The following is a 13,146-nucleotide window of genomic DNA, read 5'->3' on the forward strand; positions in this document are numbered from 1 at the left end:
GCAATCAAAAGCCTTTGTGTAGTTAATAAAGCATGGGTAAACATCTTTTTGTTATTCTTTGCTTTCAGCAAAAATCCATCTGACTCCAGCAATTATATCTCTCATTCCACGTCCTTGTTTGAATCTTGCTGGAACCTCTGGCAGTTGTCTGTCAATGTATTGCTATAGACATTTAAAAAGTATCTTTAGCAAAATTTTACTTGCATGCAATATTAATAATATTGTATAATGATTTCAGCATTCCCGTGGGTCATCTTTCTTTGGAATGGGCACAAATATAGATGTCTTCCAATTAATTGGCCAGGTAGCTGTTTTCAAATTTCTTGCCATAGATGAGTGAGTGCTTCCATTGCAAAAGATTGTTGAAATCTTTCAGTTTGTTTTCCATCAATTCACAGAGCCTTGTAACTTGTCAATACCTTTAGTGTACTTTGCACTTATTCCTTCATACACCACCTCTTGAAATAGTTGAACATCCACCATTTCTTTTTGGTACAGTAACTCTGTGTATTCCTTACATCTTCTTTGATGTATCATTCAATATTTTGCCCATAGAATCCTTCAATATTTCAAATCAAGACTTGAATAATTTCTTCAGTTCCCTCAGCTTGAGAAATGCTGAGTGTGATTTTCCCTTTTGGTTTTCTAACTTCAGATCTTTGGACATTTCATTATAATATTTGTTTTTGTCTTCATGAGTTGTACTTTGAAATTTTCTATTCAGCTCTTGTACCTCCTCATTTCTTCCATGTTCTTAAGCATCACTATGCTGAAAAGCAAGTTTCAGAGTCTCTTCTGCATCCATTTTGGTCTTTTCCTTTTCGCTTGTCTTCTTAGTGACCTTTTGCTTTCTTCATGTATTATACTCTTGATGTCATCCCACAACTCTTCTGGTCTTCATAACTAATGTATAATTCATCGAATCTGTTTTTGAGATTATCTCTAAATTCAGATGGGATATGCTGAAGGTCATATTTGGACTCTCGTGGGCTTGTTTGAATTCGCTTCAGCTTCAGCCTGAACTTGCAATTGAGCAATTATTGGTCTGTTCCATAGTCTGCCCCTGGCCTTGTTTTGATTAATGAGATGGAGCTCTTCCACTGTCTCTTTCCGCAGATGTAGTCAATTTGGTTTCTGTGTACTCTATCTGGTGAGGTCTATTTGTATAATGTGCTTTATGTTTAAAAAAGGTATTTGCAATAAATAAATCATTGGTCTTGCAAAATTCTATCATGCAGTCTCTAGCGGTTTCTATCACTAAAGCCATATTTTTTGACTACTGAATCTTCCTCTTGTTTCCAGCCTTTGCATTCCAATCACCAGTAATTATCAATACATGTTGATTTCATGCTTGAACAACTTCAGACTGAAGAAGTTGGTAGAATTATTTAATTTCATCATCATTGGCCTCAACAGTTGGTATGTAAATTTAAATAATAGTGGAATTAACTTGTCTTCCTTGTAGGAGTATGGATATTCCTATCACAGACAGTGTTGTCCTTCAAGATAGATCTTGAAATGCTCTTTGTGCTGATGAATGCAATACCATTCCTCTTAAATTTTTCACTCTCAGCATAGTAAATAAACCATGTGGTTGTCAGATTTAGAACGACCAATTGTAGGCCATTTGAGCTCACTAATGCCTAGGATATCAATGCTTATGCTTTGCATTTCGGTTTTGAAATTTTCCAATTTCCCTAGATTTATATTTCACACATTCCATAATGGATGTTTACAGCTGTTTCTCCTCATTTTGAGTTGTGCCCCATTTGCAATGAAGATTCTGAAAGCTTTACTCCATTCGTGTCATCACGATCAACTCTACTTTGAAGGAGGCAGCCCTTCCCGTGATGTATTTTGACTGCCTTCCAACTTAACGGGTCTCATTTTCTGACACTATATCTGTCAGTATTCTGGTGCTCTTCATGTTTCAATATTCAATATTCTGGTGCTCTCTTAGTGTTCCACTGTTATTCATAAGGGTTTCAGTGACTAAATATTTAAAAGTAGTCCATCTCTCCTTCTTCCTAGTCAGTCTTAGCATGTGTTATAGAGAACTGTAAAACACTACAAGGAAGTTTTCAGTGGCCTGTACAGAAGGACTTGCATTTCTGAATAGGGCATACACCAGAAAAAAAGTCCTGGTTTATAACTTCAATGTCAAAGCAATATATTTCAATTGAATAAGCAAACCACTGACAATTTAGATAAAAGGATGCAATGTAAAAATTAATGAGCTATAAAAAAATCCCCTCACTTTATCTAGCTTGATATCCTTCTCTAGGGACTGGTCCCTCCTTAAAATACGTGTGAAGTATGAGAGACGAAATGTGGCCATCTTGGCTTCTAAGGAGCATTCTGGCTGTACATCTTCCAACATAGATTGATGTGTTCTTCTGGCAGTCCATGGTACTTTGAAGCACACGAGTATGTATGTGCACCACAAACATTTTTTTATTTGGAAATACGAAAGTCTTTCAGGGCTTCAAATCAGTTAGTATTTAAGTTCATGATTAGTTGTGTATATATACCTATGTGGAAAATGAAGTCTGACTCTACATTTCATTGCTTTGTTCATGAAGTTGCCTTTGAGGTGGCATTAGGACTGGGATAGAATATTGACTATAGGATAAGAGTCATTTTATCAACCAATTGTTGTTATTGTTATGTACCGCCAAGTCGGTTCCGACCCATAGCGACCCTGTATAGTGTTTCTGAGGAGCAGCTGGTGAGCTTGAACTGCCAACCTTGCGATTCAAACTGAATTTGCAGTCCAGTGCATTAACCCACAGTGCCAAACCAGGGCTCCAATTAGCCACACCCAGTTAGTGTTCAATAAACAGTCTCTTTATATATGTTGTGGGTTTTGTTGTTATTGTGTGCCATTGGGTTGGTTCCAATTCACAGCAACTCTGTATATGGTTTCCATGAGCAGTTGGGTGAGTCTGAACTGACGACCTTGTGGTTACTCATCCAGTGCTTATTCTGCAGCACCACATCAGGTCTCATGCAATGTGTGGTGGGCACATGGAAGGTCATGGTTCCATCTTTCAGAAATTACAGTTATTGGACTAGAAAACAATGAAATAATTTAAGAGTTTATGGTATAACTGTAATAGAAAGAACTGATTGAGCTCAATTGTGGAGAGGGAAAGCATGCTAGTGTGGAATAGTTTGAGAAGGCTTTGTGGGACCAATGGTCCTTAATCTGAACTTTAAAGGAAAGACTGGATTTCGATCAGGGGAAGTGAACTGTGAACACCGGCATGGTAATGGAAATGAACATGGTTTGTTCAGAGGCACTGGGGAAATCGTGGTTTGCAGTTGAAGAATTAAGGCAAATAAACATAGGGAAAACTAATTTAGTATCCTGATAAGTATAATTAGCTGGAAAAGTCATGGATTGAATGCCAAACTGTGTGTAAATCCTGTGTTGTTGATCAGGAGAAGACAAGTGGATCTATATGTCAAATCAGATTGGGTGTTATTGAATGCATTGAGGTGGAGGTCCAGGCCCTGAGAGTGAGTGTTGAAGAGAATATCAAATTTGCCGAGGAAAAGATGCATCCTTTGGACACTCGGTGCTGGCTTTATAAAAATCAGTAAAATATGGAAGATTCTCTTTCGCATCTCATTATTCACTGTGCCTCTTCCACAGCTTGTATGCCTTGCTCTCAAACTTCACAGGCGTCTTTTTCTTTGTTTTGACCTCGCTGTAGTCTTAGTCTTCTTAGTTTTACATTCGGCAAGCTTAACAATCCAGGATTCTACAAACTATTTAGTACACATGAAAGAAGGGTAGCTTCATGTGTCTTGTGATATTGAGGCAATAACACTTCTTTTATTTTTTGGTAAATATTATAAGATTCTATGGTTTTTTCAAGCCCTATAATACAATCAAGTTGCAGTACTACTTAGGCTTTGTATAGCACTTAGGTTCCATAAATTCTGCTTTACTTAATTAAGAGAAATTTTTTTTTCTTTAAGTTTTGAGTGGATAATTCAGTTATTTAAATCATGATATTAAGAAAAAGTTTTCTTATACAGGTCATTTAACCTATTGAAAATAAAAATGTAGTTCTATGCATACATATTGTATTCTTAGCCCTCTATAAAGCCCATGAGAGCCTTGTAAAGGGATTGTGGGGGATTTACTGCCATAGCCCTCACCACTACTTAAAGTAGAATTTTCCCATTGGAATGTGACTTTAAGCTTTCAATTAAAATATATATATTTGGAATACCCAAAGTTGCTCAATGAGTCCTACATCGATTATTTTTAAAGATGGCACAGCAAGCCGCTGGTCTGATTAGTTCTTTTCAGCTTTCAAATCTGAATTTTCCTTTGGGATAGGGAACGTGGAGAAGCATTCATAGGAAATTAGTCTTTGAAAGTAAGGATTATAAAAGGAAGTAGCAATTCACCAATAAGTGGTTTTCAGTTGAACTTTAGTATTAACAACTCAAAGGATGTTAACAAGCAGTTCCAAACATACAAAGCTGTGAATTTCTCAGTGTCAAACTTGCAAGATGATGTTCACCATCGTATCATCCTAGGGTGCTTAATGATACTTTGGAGGAGTTGTTGTTTTAAGTGTTGTTGAGCTGATTCCAACCCATAACAACCCTGTATAGGGTTTCTGAGGAGCAGCTGGTGAGCTTGAACCACCAACCTTGCAGTTCAAAGGGCTTTGCAGTTGGGTGCAATAACCCACAGCTCCACACCAGGACTCCTCTTTGGAAGAGTGGTACCCCATATAGATCCATTCACTGAATAACTGAATGACTGAAAGGATTTCTACTTTAGCTGGTGATTTGGCATTTATAAATATTTGACAGTCAGCATAAAAGTAAATTCACAACAAGGGAAATCAATTATGCATTTAAGTGCTAGTTAGTAGCGTAGTGGTTACGAATTGGGCTGCAAACCTTAAGGTCAGCAGTTTGAAACTACCAGCTGTTCCGTGGGAGAAAGATGTGGCTTTCTGCTCCTGCAAAGATTTACAGTCTCGGAAACCTTGTACAGGGTCGCTATGGGTCAGAATGGACTCGACAGCACTTAACAATAATACCAACAAGTAGGAACCTTGCTAGCATTTAAGAAGTCAAATGATGCATTCCATTAGGTAAGTCTTATGTACAACATCTCTTTAAAGTGTTAAAGAATGGAGACATCAGTTTGAGGACTAAGGTGCACCTGAACCAAGTCACAGTATTTTCAATCTCCTCATATGCATGTGGAAGTTGGACAATGAATAAGAAGCTCTGGTAGCATATTGGTTACGAGTCAGATTACTAACCTCACAGTCAGCAGTTGGAAACTATAAGCAGTGCTGTGGGAGAAAGCTCAGACTTTCTGCTCCCGTAAAGATTTATGAGTCTGAATTGACTCCAAGGCACACCACCACCATCATTGATGCATTTGAATTATGGTGTTGGAGTAGAATATTAAAAGTACTGTGGGCTTCCAGAACAAATAAATCTGTGTTGGAAGAAGTACAGCCAGAATGTCCCTTAGAAGCCAGGATGGTGAGGTTTCATCTCTCATATCAGGACATGTTATCAGGAGACACCAGTCCCTGGAGAAGGACATCATACTTGGTAAAGTGAAGGGTCAGCAAAACAGAGGATGGATTGACATAGTGTCAGTAGCAGTGGGCTTGAGGGTAATAACGTTGTGAGGATAGTGCAGGACTGGCAGTGTTTCATTCAGTTATGCATAAGATTGCTATGAGTTGGAACTGATTCAATGACTCAAAGGCACCTAACAACAACAAAAAACCTGTTGCCTTTTGTATCACCAAGCACTAAAGACGGACATTTCCCGTAGTTATCTGAAAATATATTTTTTTCTACTTTTTAAAGCTAAAAAATTAATATAAAACTATATTTGATTCTTTAAAGTGAATATTATGTATTAATCTATTTTAAAAGTTTCTAATTAGTGCATTCTAAATACAATATTGTTTGTTTAAATTCTGTGTACTACATTTTAAAGCCACATAATTTAGAAGACCTAACAGACAGGATTTCACTTCGCTTAAGTGTCTTCATCTTATGAAAGTTCTCATATACTGTGGCATATACTGTGCTTGATCATTTACATTTTACGTAGATAAAGTCTGGCCACTTCTGGAGAACACTCGTTGCAGACATTCAATTCCTTCTTTTAAATATTATTTTGATGTCATTGTTGACACCACAAGACGTGGCACAAAATGATAATCCTTATCAAGAGATTCTTCTTTAAAGACTCTGCATTAATTTCTAGCACAGTTAATTAGACCTACTTTTTTTGTAAGTTATGCAGAAAAATGATTAAAACCTTAACAGTTGAAGGTTAGCCTCCTCTCCATTTAGCTAGTTCTGATATCAAGGGATATCTAGATCATGTCTCCTGTAATTATCCAAGTTTGTGGCCATCTGAGGCTTCTTGTCCAGTGAGATGGGTTTCTGTAACCCAGGAGATAATCCCACATCTTCTCATATTCTCCCTAGTGCAGGTGGAATCACTCTAATACTTTGGGAGGAAGTCTAAGTAACATGATTTAATTATTAATGTCATTAAGTGTTGGGCAAATTATGCATATAAAACTTAGAGCCTCTTATCTCAAACTAGTTCTTTCTGAAATCAAAATTAACTTTTTTTTTTTAAGGAACCGAGTAGGCACCAGTCTTACCTAAATAATAAGGGTATATTCTTCCCTTTAGGAAATTTTCTATTGGAGTAGATTTTTACAATAATGCTTCTAAAGAATCATGCCACTCTATGTCTGTGCCCCTACCATTAATGCTTCTGCTTCTACCATCAAGAGCTAGGGGTCAGTTTCTCCACCCTCATTAACCTGGGCTGTCTTTGTGACTTGCTTTGACTATTGGAATATAACAAAAGCCTTAAGATATCCTGAAAATTCTGTTTTAAATTCTTGGAATCCTGAGACCACCATGCTATGTAGAATCTTGGTATGTAAGAGTATGTACCAAGAGAGTTCCATTTGTCCAAGCCAACAACCACCACCAATTGCCAGACAGGGGAGTAAGGCCAACTCAAATTTTCATCCAGAACAGTTGCTACGTGGCTCGGACTGGACAAGTGAATTCACCAAGACAAGCAGAGGAGACACCCAATCAACCATAGAATGATGAAAAGTAACTATTTTGTGTGTCATGTTGGGGTTAGATAAATAACTAAAACATGAATAAAATACTGAATATTGTCATGTCTGGAGCAACCTAACTCTGTAACTTAGCTTACTATTTTATTTTTTCTAATCAGTTTGTACTGATCATTGGCCAAAAACACGTTTCAACATTTCATAAAGGAGCCTGAAGTTTAATTTGCTAAAAGGATCGTCCCAGGGCTCTGCTTTTTTTTGATTGTTGTTATTGGGCCTTTGGCTGCACAGTTGAATGTACTTTGATTGAGCTGCTTTTCATGTCCAAGGTAACTCAAATTACTTCACAAAAGAATGTACTGGAGGATAGTGTCTCTGCAGGCCATAAAAGAACAATTATGTAATAGCCCAGACATTGCTTAGGACTCGAGAACTTGTCTTACTGAGAGGAAGTGTGAAGAACAGACAAAATAATGAATCAATATTGAACCACAGATATAGAGGGAACCCAAACCTTCCATGCAATCTGTACACGTCTGCAGTTCATTTTAAACTGATCCTGATGAGACGCTGGCTAAGTCAGTCCTAATTTGGTTCTGGAGATAGCCTATATAATATATATATTCCTTATTTCCAAGTAGCATACAAATAAAAATACATAACTTAGTTTTAATTAGTTCATAAGCGTAGTGGTTACGAATTGGGCTGTGAATTGCAAAGTCAGCAGTTCGAAACTACCAGCTGTTCCACAGGAGAAAGATAAAGCTTTCTGCTCCCATAAAGATTGGAAACCCTGTACAGGGTCACTACGAATTGAAACCGACTCCAGAGCATATAACCACCACCACCATATATTATTTAATTTCTTTATTTTATGCTGCTATGAAATTTACCTACCTTCAAAGTATCTTGTGATACACTCCATGTATGTTGGTGCCATAGAAAATAGTCATCTGAGGCATGTACACATATAATTCATATTGCCATAAAAATCACAACCATGTGATTAGTGGATTATACTCTTCTCCTGACACAACCTTTAAAAATAAAATCTGTCAGAAAACAACAGCTTGTATAAAGCCTCAAAGCAGAACTTAAGTGGTAAAGAATCCTAGTAAACAAGTTCTTGTTGTCTTTTACCGTTGAGTCAATGTTGACTCATGGAGATTCTACACGTTACAGAGTAGAACTGCTTCATAGGGTTCTATCTAAAATCATTCTAGAAACAGAGCTTCTTTTATTTGATGCTGCTGCTGGATAGATTTGAATTGCTGACTTCTTGGTTACTAGCCAAATACAAGTTATTAGTATCACCCAGACATTTTAATGACGAGTATAGAAATGTGCGACCTCTCTTTCACCGGATCTGCTGTTGACACTTCCAGTGTAAAGCATTGGGCCCATATTACACTATTTGCTTGGGGTCAGGATTTCAGTTTTTAGAGTCCAATTCATGCTTTTTCTGCTTTGCTTAAATAGTGCTCAGTCTAATCAGGTCTGGATTGCTTAATGCCAGTTTTGGGTTTATTATGTCCATGCATGATAAACCTAGGGTACAGGCAAGAATTGTGGTTTATCTCCAATGAAAAAGTTGAGGAAATATCCACATTGCAGAGCCCAGGAGTTCAGCAGAAATTGTATGCTGTGCATTAGGCAAATCTGCAAACCACATAATGCCGTGTAAACCAGTTCCTCTCTTTCCCCCAAGAAATTGTGTTCATCTGAGGCTTCCTCATCAAATGTTTTTCTTAAGTTTGCGAGCTCACTGTGCTTTGTGGTGAGGCATAGTCTCTTTTTAAAACAGTGCAATGTGAAATGGATGAGAGAAGCTGACGTACTGAAACAGTGGAATATATGTTAAGAGAGATAACAGAGATGTAAACCAAGAGCTAAGGGAACAGAAAAGGAGAGATTCCCAGAGGCACGTGCCAAGACATCAACACAAACTGACTAGGTGGAAAAGAGGGGGAAGAATAACCCAAATGAAGGAAATAAAAAAAAACCAACCCAACCCAACCCACTGCCAATTCATTTCTGACTCATAGCCACCCCGTAAAGGGTTTCTGAAGCTGAAAATCCTTACAGGAACAGAAAACCTCATCTTTCGCCCTTGAAGCAGCTAGTGGTGCCAGTCTTGGGGTTAGCAGTCCCACAGAGTTAGACTCCATTGGACATAGGTTACTTAGAAAGTAGCGAGACACTTTTTATTAGTAACTAGGTATAAGCTTCTAGAGAGCAGCATATTGATAAGATATGGGATTTGTGAGGTAGGTTGGAGCTAGAGTGAGAAGGGACTTTTAGGTGACAGTGAGAAAGATCAAATTGAATTTGAACACAACTTGTTAATAACTATGCAACAGTAATTTGATCCCCGAGTATTGTGCTGGTGCTAGTTCTTTCTAGGAGGCCCTACTTCATTATGCATAAGGCTCAGGTAATAAACATGCACTTAGTTGACATAAAATTATTTATTGTTCAATTATGTGAAATCATGACAGAAAGTATCTCAAAATTTGGCTCTTTAACAACTGAAACCTGAATAGTTAGCATGATGTACAACATATCGAAGCAGATTAAAAAGTTGTACGTAGTAGATCTGGCACTATTATTAATTAAGGGTGATTAAATAATGGGGTCACTCTACTGTAATGAAGAATCAAGATAACTGTCCAGATAATTGACAGTCAGAACCCTCATTGACCTGAATTACCTGAGGTTTTTGGCTTTAATTATGTGATTAGTTGCCTCCAATTTCCTATTTTGCTTTGCCAGCACACAACAACATCATGACTAAATAGGCCACCAAAAGGAAAATGAAATTCTCAGCAAAGACGATGAGAAACAATTTCAAAAGGAACCTGACAGGCATGGGAATAGTGGTTGTGGGGTGAATTCTAAAAGAAAAATAATACTTAATATATGATACTGTCAACAACAGAAGCAATTACTTTTTATTTTGAAAAAAAAAATCAACCATTTTAATTGTTTTTAATTGCTGCAAAAAATGTAACTACTCTATACCAAATGAAGACAGCTTTCTTCTCCCTCCATTCCATTTCCTAAATGCCATTTTGTGTGTGGATACCACTATCTAGGATTTTCTTCACTTGAATGTTTGTTTAGTTTTTGCTATAGCCTCTGGGAATGTGTCACTCATTCTGTGAAGATTCTGTAGAGGACAACAACCACATGGATCTTACTCAAATGCTCGTACTTTTAGACCAATAGCAGAGGCTGACAATTCACAGCAGAGATAGATTTAAAAACATATATACTAGTACTTTAAAAAGAACTGAGTCTTAGGAAATAATAAGAAGTAATCTCCACATTATTTTCCTTGGTGCATCAAAGTTAAAAATCAATCAATATCATCTCAGTATGAGATAGTGGCGACAGCATGTGGACATCAGCGAAGTAATTAAAAAAAAAACCAATGCATTTACTTGGTAAGATGTAATTTAGCCATAGTTAGTGACTGCTTCCAAGAAATCTATTTACCCCCAAGTATCCTGAGGCATATATGAGAGAGTGTGAAATAACTGAGTTTTAGTTATCCTTGTACGTAGCAAATTTCAATTATAACTCCTACTGTAAAAAATATTATGATAATATTTCCCTGAAGTTCTTTAAGTTTAGAGCAGGCACCAGAGATTCAAGAGGGGGAAAAAATCGCTTTTAATGCTTTTAAAAACCTTATTTCACCATTTTCCCTCTGTTGGTAGGAAATCTCTTTATCCAACTTATAGTTCCTGCTGGATTTCTGGAATGCTAGTTAAGGTTCTTGCTTAAGACTCAATGTGTATAAAATAACAATGAAACCTTTGCTTTTGAAATATTTTTATTAATTCCTTAGGGAGTTTGTACCCACAATTTAACACATACTGAGACCTTGCTTACCACTTTCATGATACACATCAGAAAGACCAAGGTCAGCCTAGAAGCACTGGGGTTGGGAAATAAATTTCAGTTCAAGAGTCAATCCCAATAGACTGTTAGTAGAGCTATCTGTTGAGAAGATTGGCAGAAGAACGGCATGAATCATCATCAATGTCTGCCAAGCATGCAGGAGACAAGGACACCTCAGCTATCCTTGCTTGGATCATTACAACATGGCAAACGTTTCAAAATAAGTCCAGAGGTTTACATCAGTCTTACATCTTTCCTCCTGCCTTTAGTCCTGGACTTCCACTTTACCTACTATGCCTAGAGCAATATTTCAACATGTGGCACATACACCTCTGATCGCTTCAGACTCCCCAACTTGGGAGCAATATCTTTGCCATTGATTTGCCATAAATGTTGCAGGCTCCATTATCTGTAATGTTATAATAAATTCATTTATTTCCAAATTTGTACTTCTTTTCTGTGTATGTGGCAAGACAGTTCAGTATCATTATGGTTTTGAAGACAACAGACTCTCATGTGTAAGTGACTGTAATCTCATTTCATAATCCTATCTTCTTAAATGTGTTTCACATAAAAATGAAGGTTTTATTTTCTTCTTCTAAAGAAACCTGTAAAGTTCTTAATACCTTTTGGAAAAACTTTTATTATTAGCTAATTCATTTTGCTACTTCCCGTCGGAAAAGTAGAAAATTAACAATTACCATTCTACTTTAGAGAAAGAAGAGCATTGATTAACAGGGTACATTAAATATGTACTTGATGGGGCAAGTCTGGGACCATTTTCTAATGAGAAATTATAGACAGGACATCTCCCAGTGCTATTGGCTTTCTACCACCTATAAAATGTCCTTTTTAAAACTGACATGGGACACGTCTTTTAGAGCAGTACTACAAACCATACGTTGTTGTGTTGTTGTTGTTAAGTGCTATTGAGTCTGTCCTGACCCATAATGACCCTGTATAGGGTTTCTGAGGAGCAGCTGGTGGGCTTGAACCCCCAACCTTGCAGTTCAAACAGGTTTGCAGTCTGGTGCGTTAACCTATAGTGCCACACCAGGACTTCTTGTTTAAATGAAAAAAAACACCTAATTCCTCTCTCCCAACAGCTACATCTCAAGTATTCAACTGCCACCAATGGCTACAGAACATTTCCATTATCACAGAAGATTCTATTGGAAGCCTTATCTACAGACTTGTCTGAGGGCAAAAATAGTGGTGGTTCAATTTCTGTACAGTTCCTTTCTCAATGGGTGAATATCTGGGATAGAATGGGTATTTTCTCCACTGATTTGAAAAATTAAAATATTTACATATAGAGCTGTCATTACAGCTTTCTTACATTAAACTTGACAGTGTGAATTGGGTGATAGTTCGTATTCATCCTATCATATTTCATTTCATTGCAATGATTACATTCCCCTCCATGCATCATCATTCAATAGCATTTGCTTCCATTTCTACTGTTTTCTTTTTATTGGATGTACACTGAAGCACTCAGGAATATATAACCATTCAAACAACCAAAGGGCACACCCTGCAAGCCAGCCCCCCAGCTGTCAGCACACATTTCCTCTCCCTCCCTGAGTCCAGGGTTCCCAGCTGCTCCATCTCTCCACATCATCATCTTGGCCTCCATCTCTGGTGTCATTGCTTCTCTGGATAGGGTCCCACACTCTGCTTTTCTCCCTTGATGGTCTCAGGGTCCTCTGCTCCTGGACTACAAGATCACCCACTCCCCTCCTTTTGTTACAAATGTCTACCTTTACATTTTCAACACTCACAATGAGTCCCAATAGCAATTACTCACTATTGAACCACAAGAGTCTCATCCCCATCTGGTTTCACCAGCCCCGTCCAGACAGGTTGGAAACCACTCAGTGGAGATTCTACCTTCTCCCATACCCTCTGAAACTAGGGTCCCTCTTGAAAGTTGTAAACCAGTCACTTTGTGCCTTTGTAGTACCTCATTTTTGGCAGCCAATGTCTAAGGTGCCTGTCTCTGTCAACCCTGTGTACTGAGGAGGTGGGAATGATCCTCGCTGTAAAGATTCATTCCCTCTTTTGAGCTACTAGCATAGATCAAGTTCACCAAATTGTAGCAGATTGCTCTTTTTTTTTTTTTTTT

The sequence above is a fragment of the Chrysochloris asiatica genome, unplaced genomic scaffold, assembly GCF_000296735.1.
Source record: "Chrysochloris asiatica unplaced genomic scaffold, ChrAsi1.0 scaffold00084, whole genome shotgun sequence".
Classification (NCBI taxonomy): Eukaryota; Metazoa; Chordata; class Mammalia; order Afrosoricida; family Chrysochloridae; genus Chrysochloris; species Chrysochloris asiatica.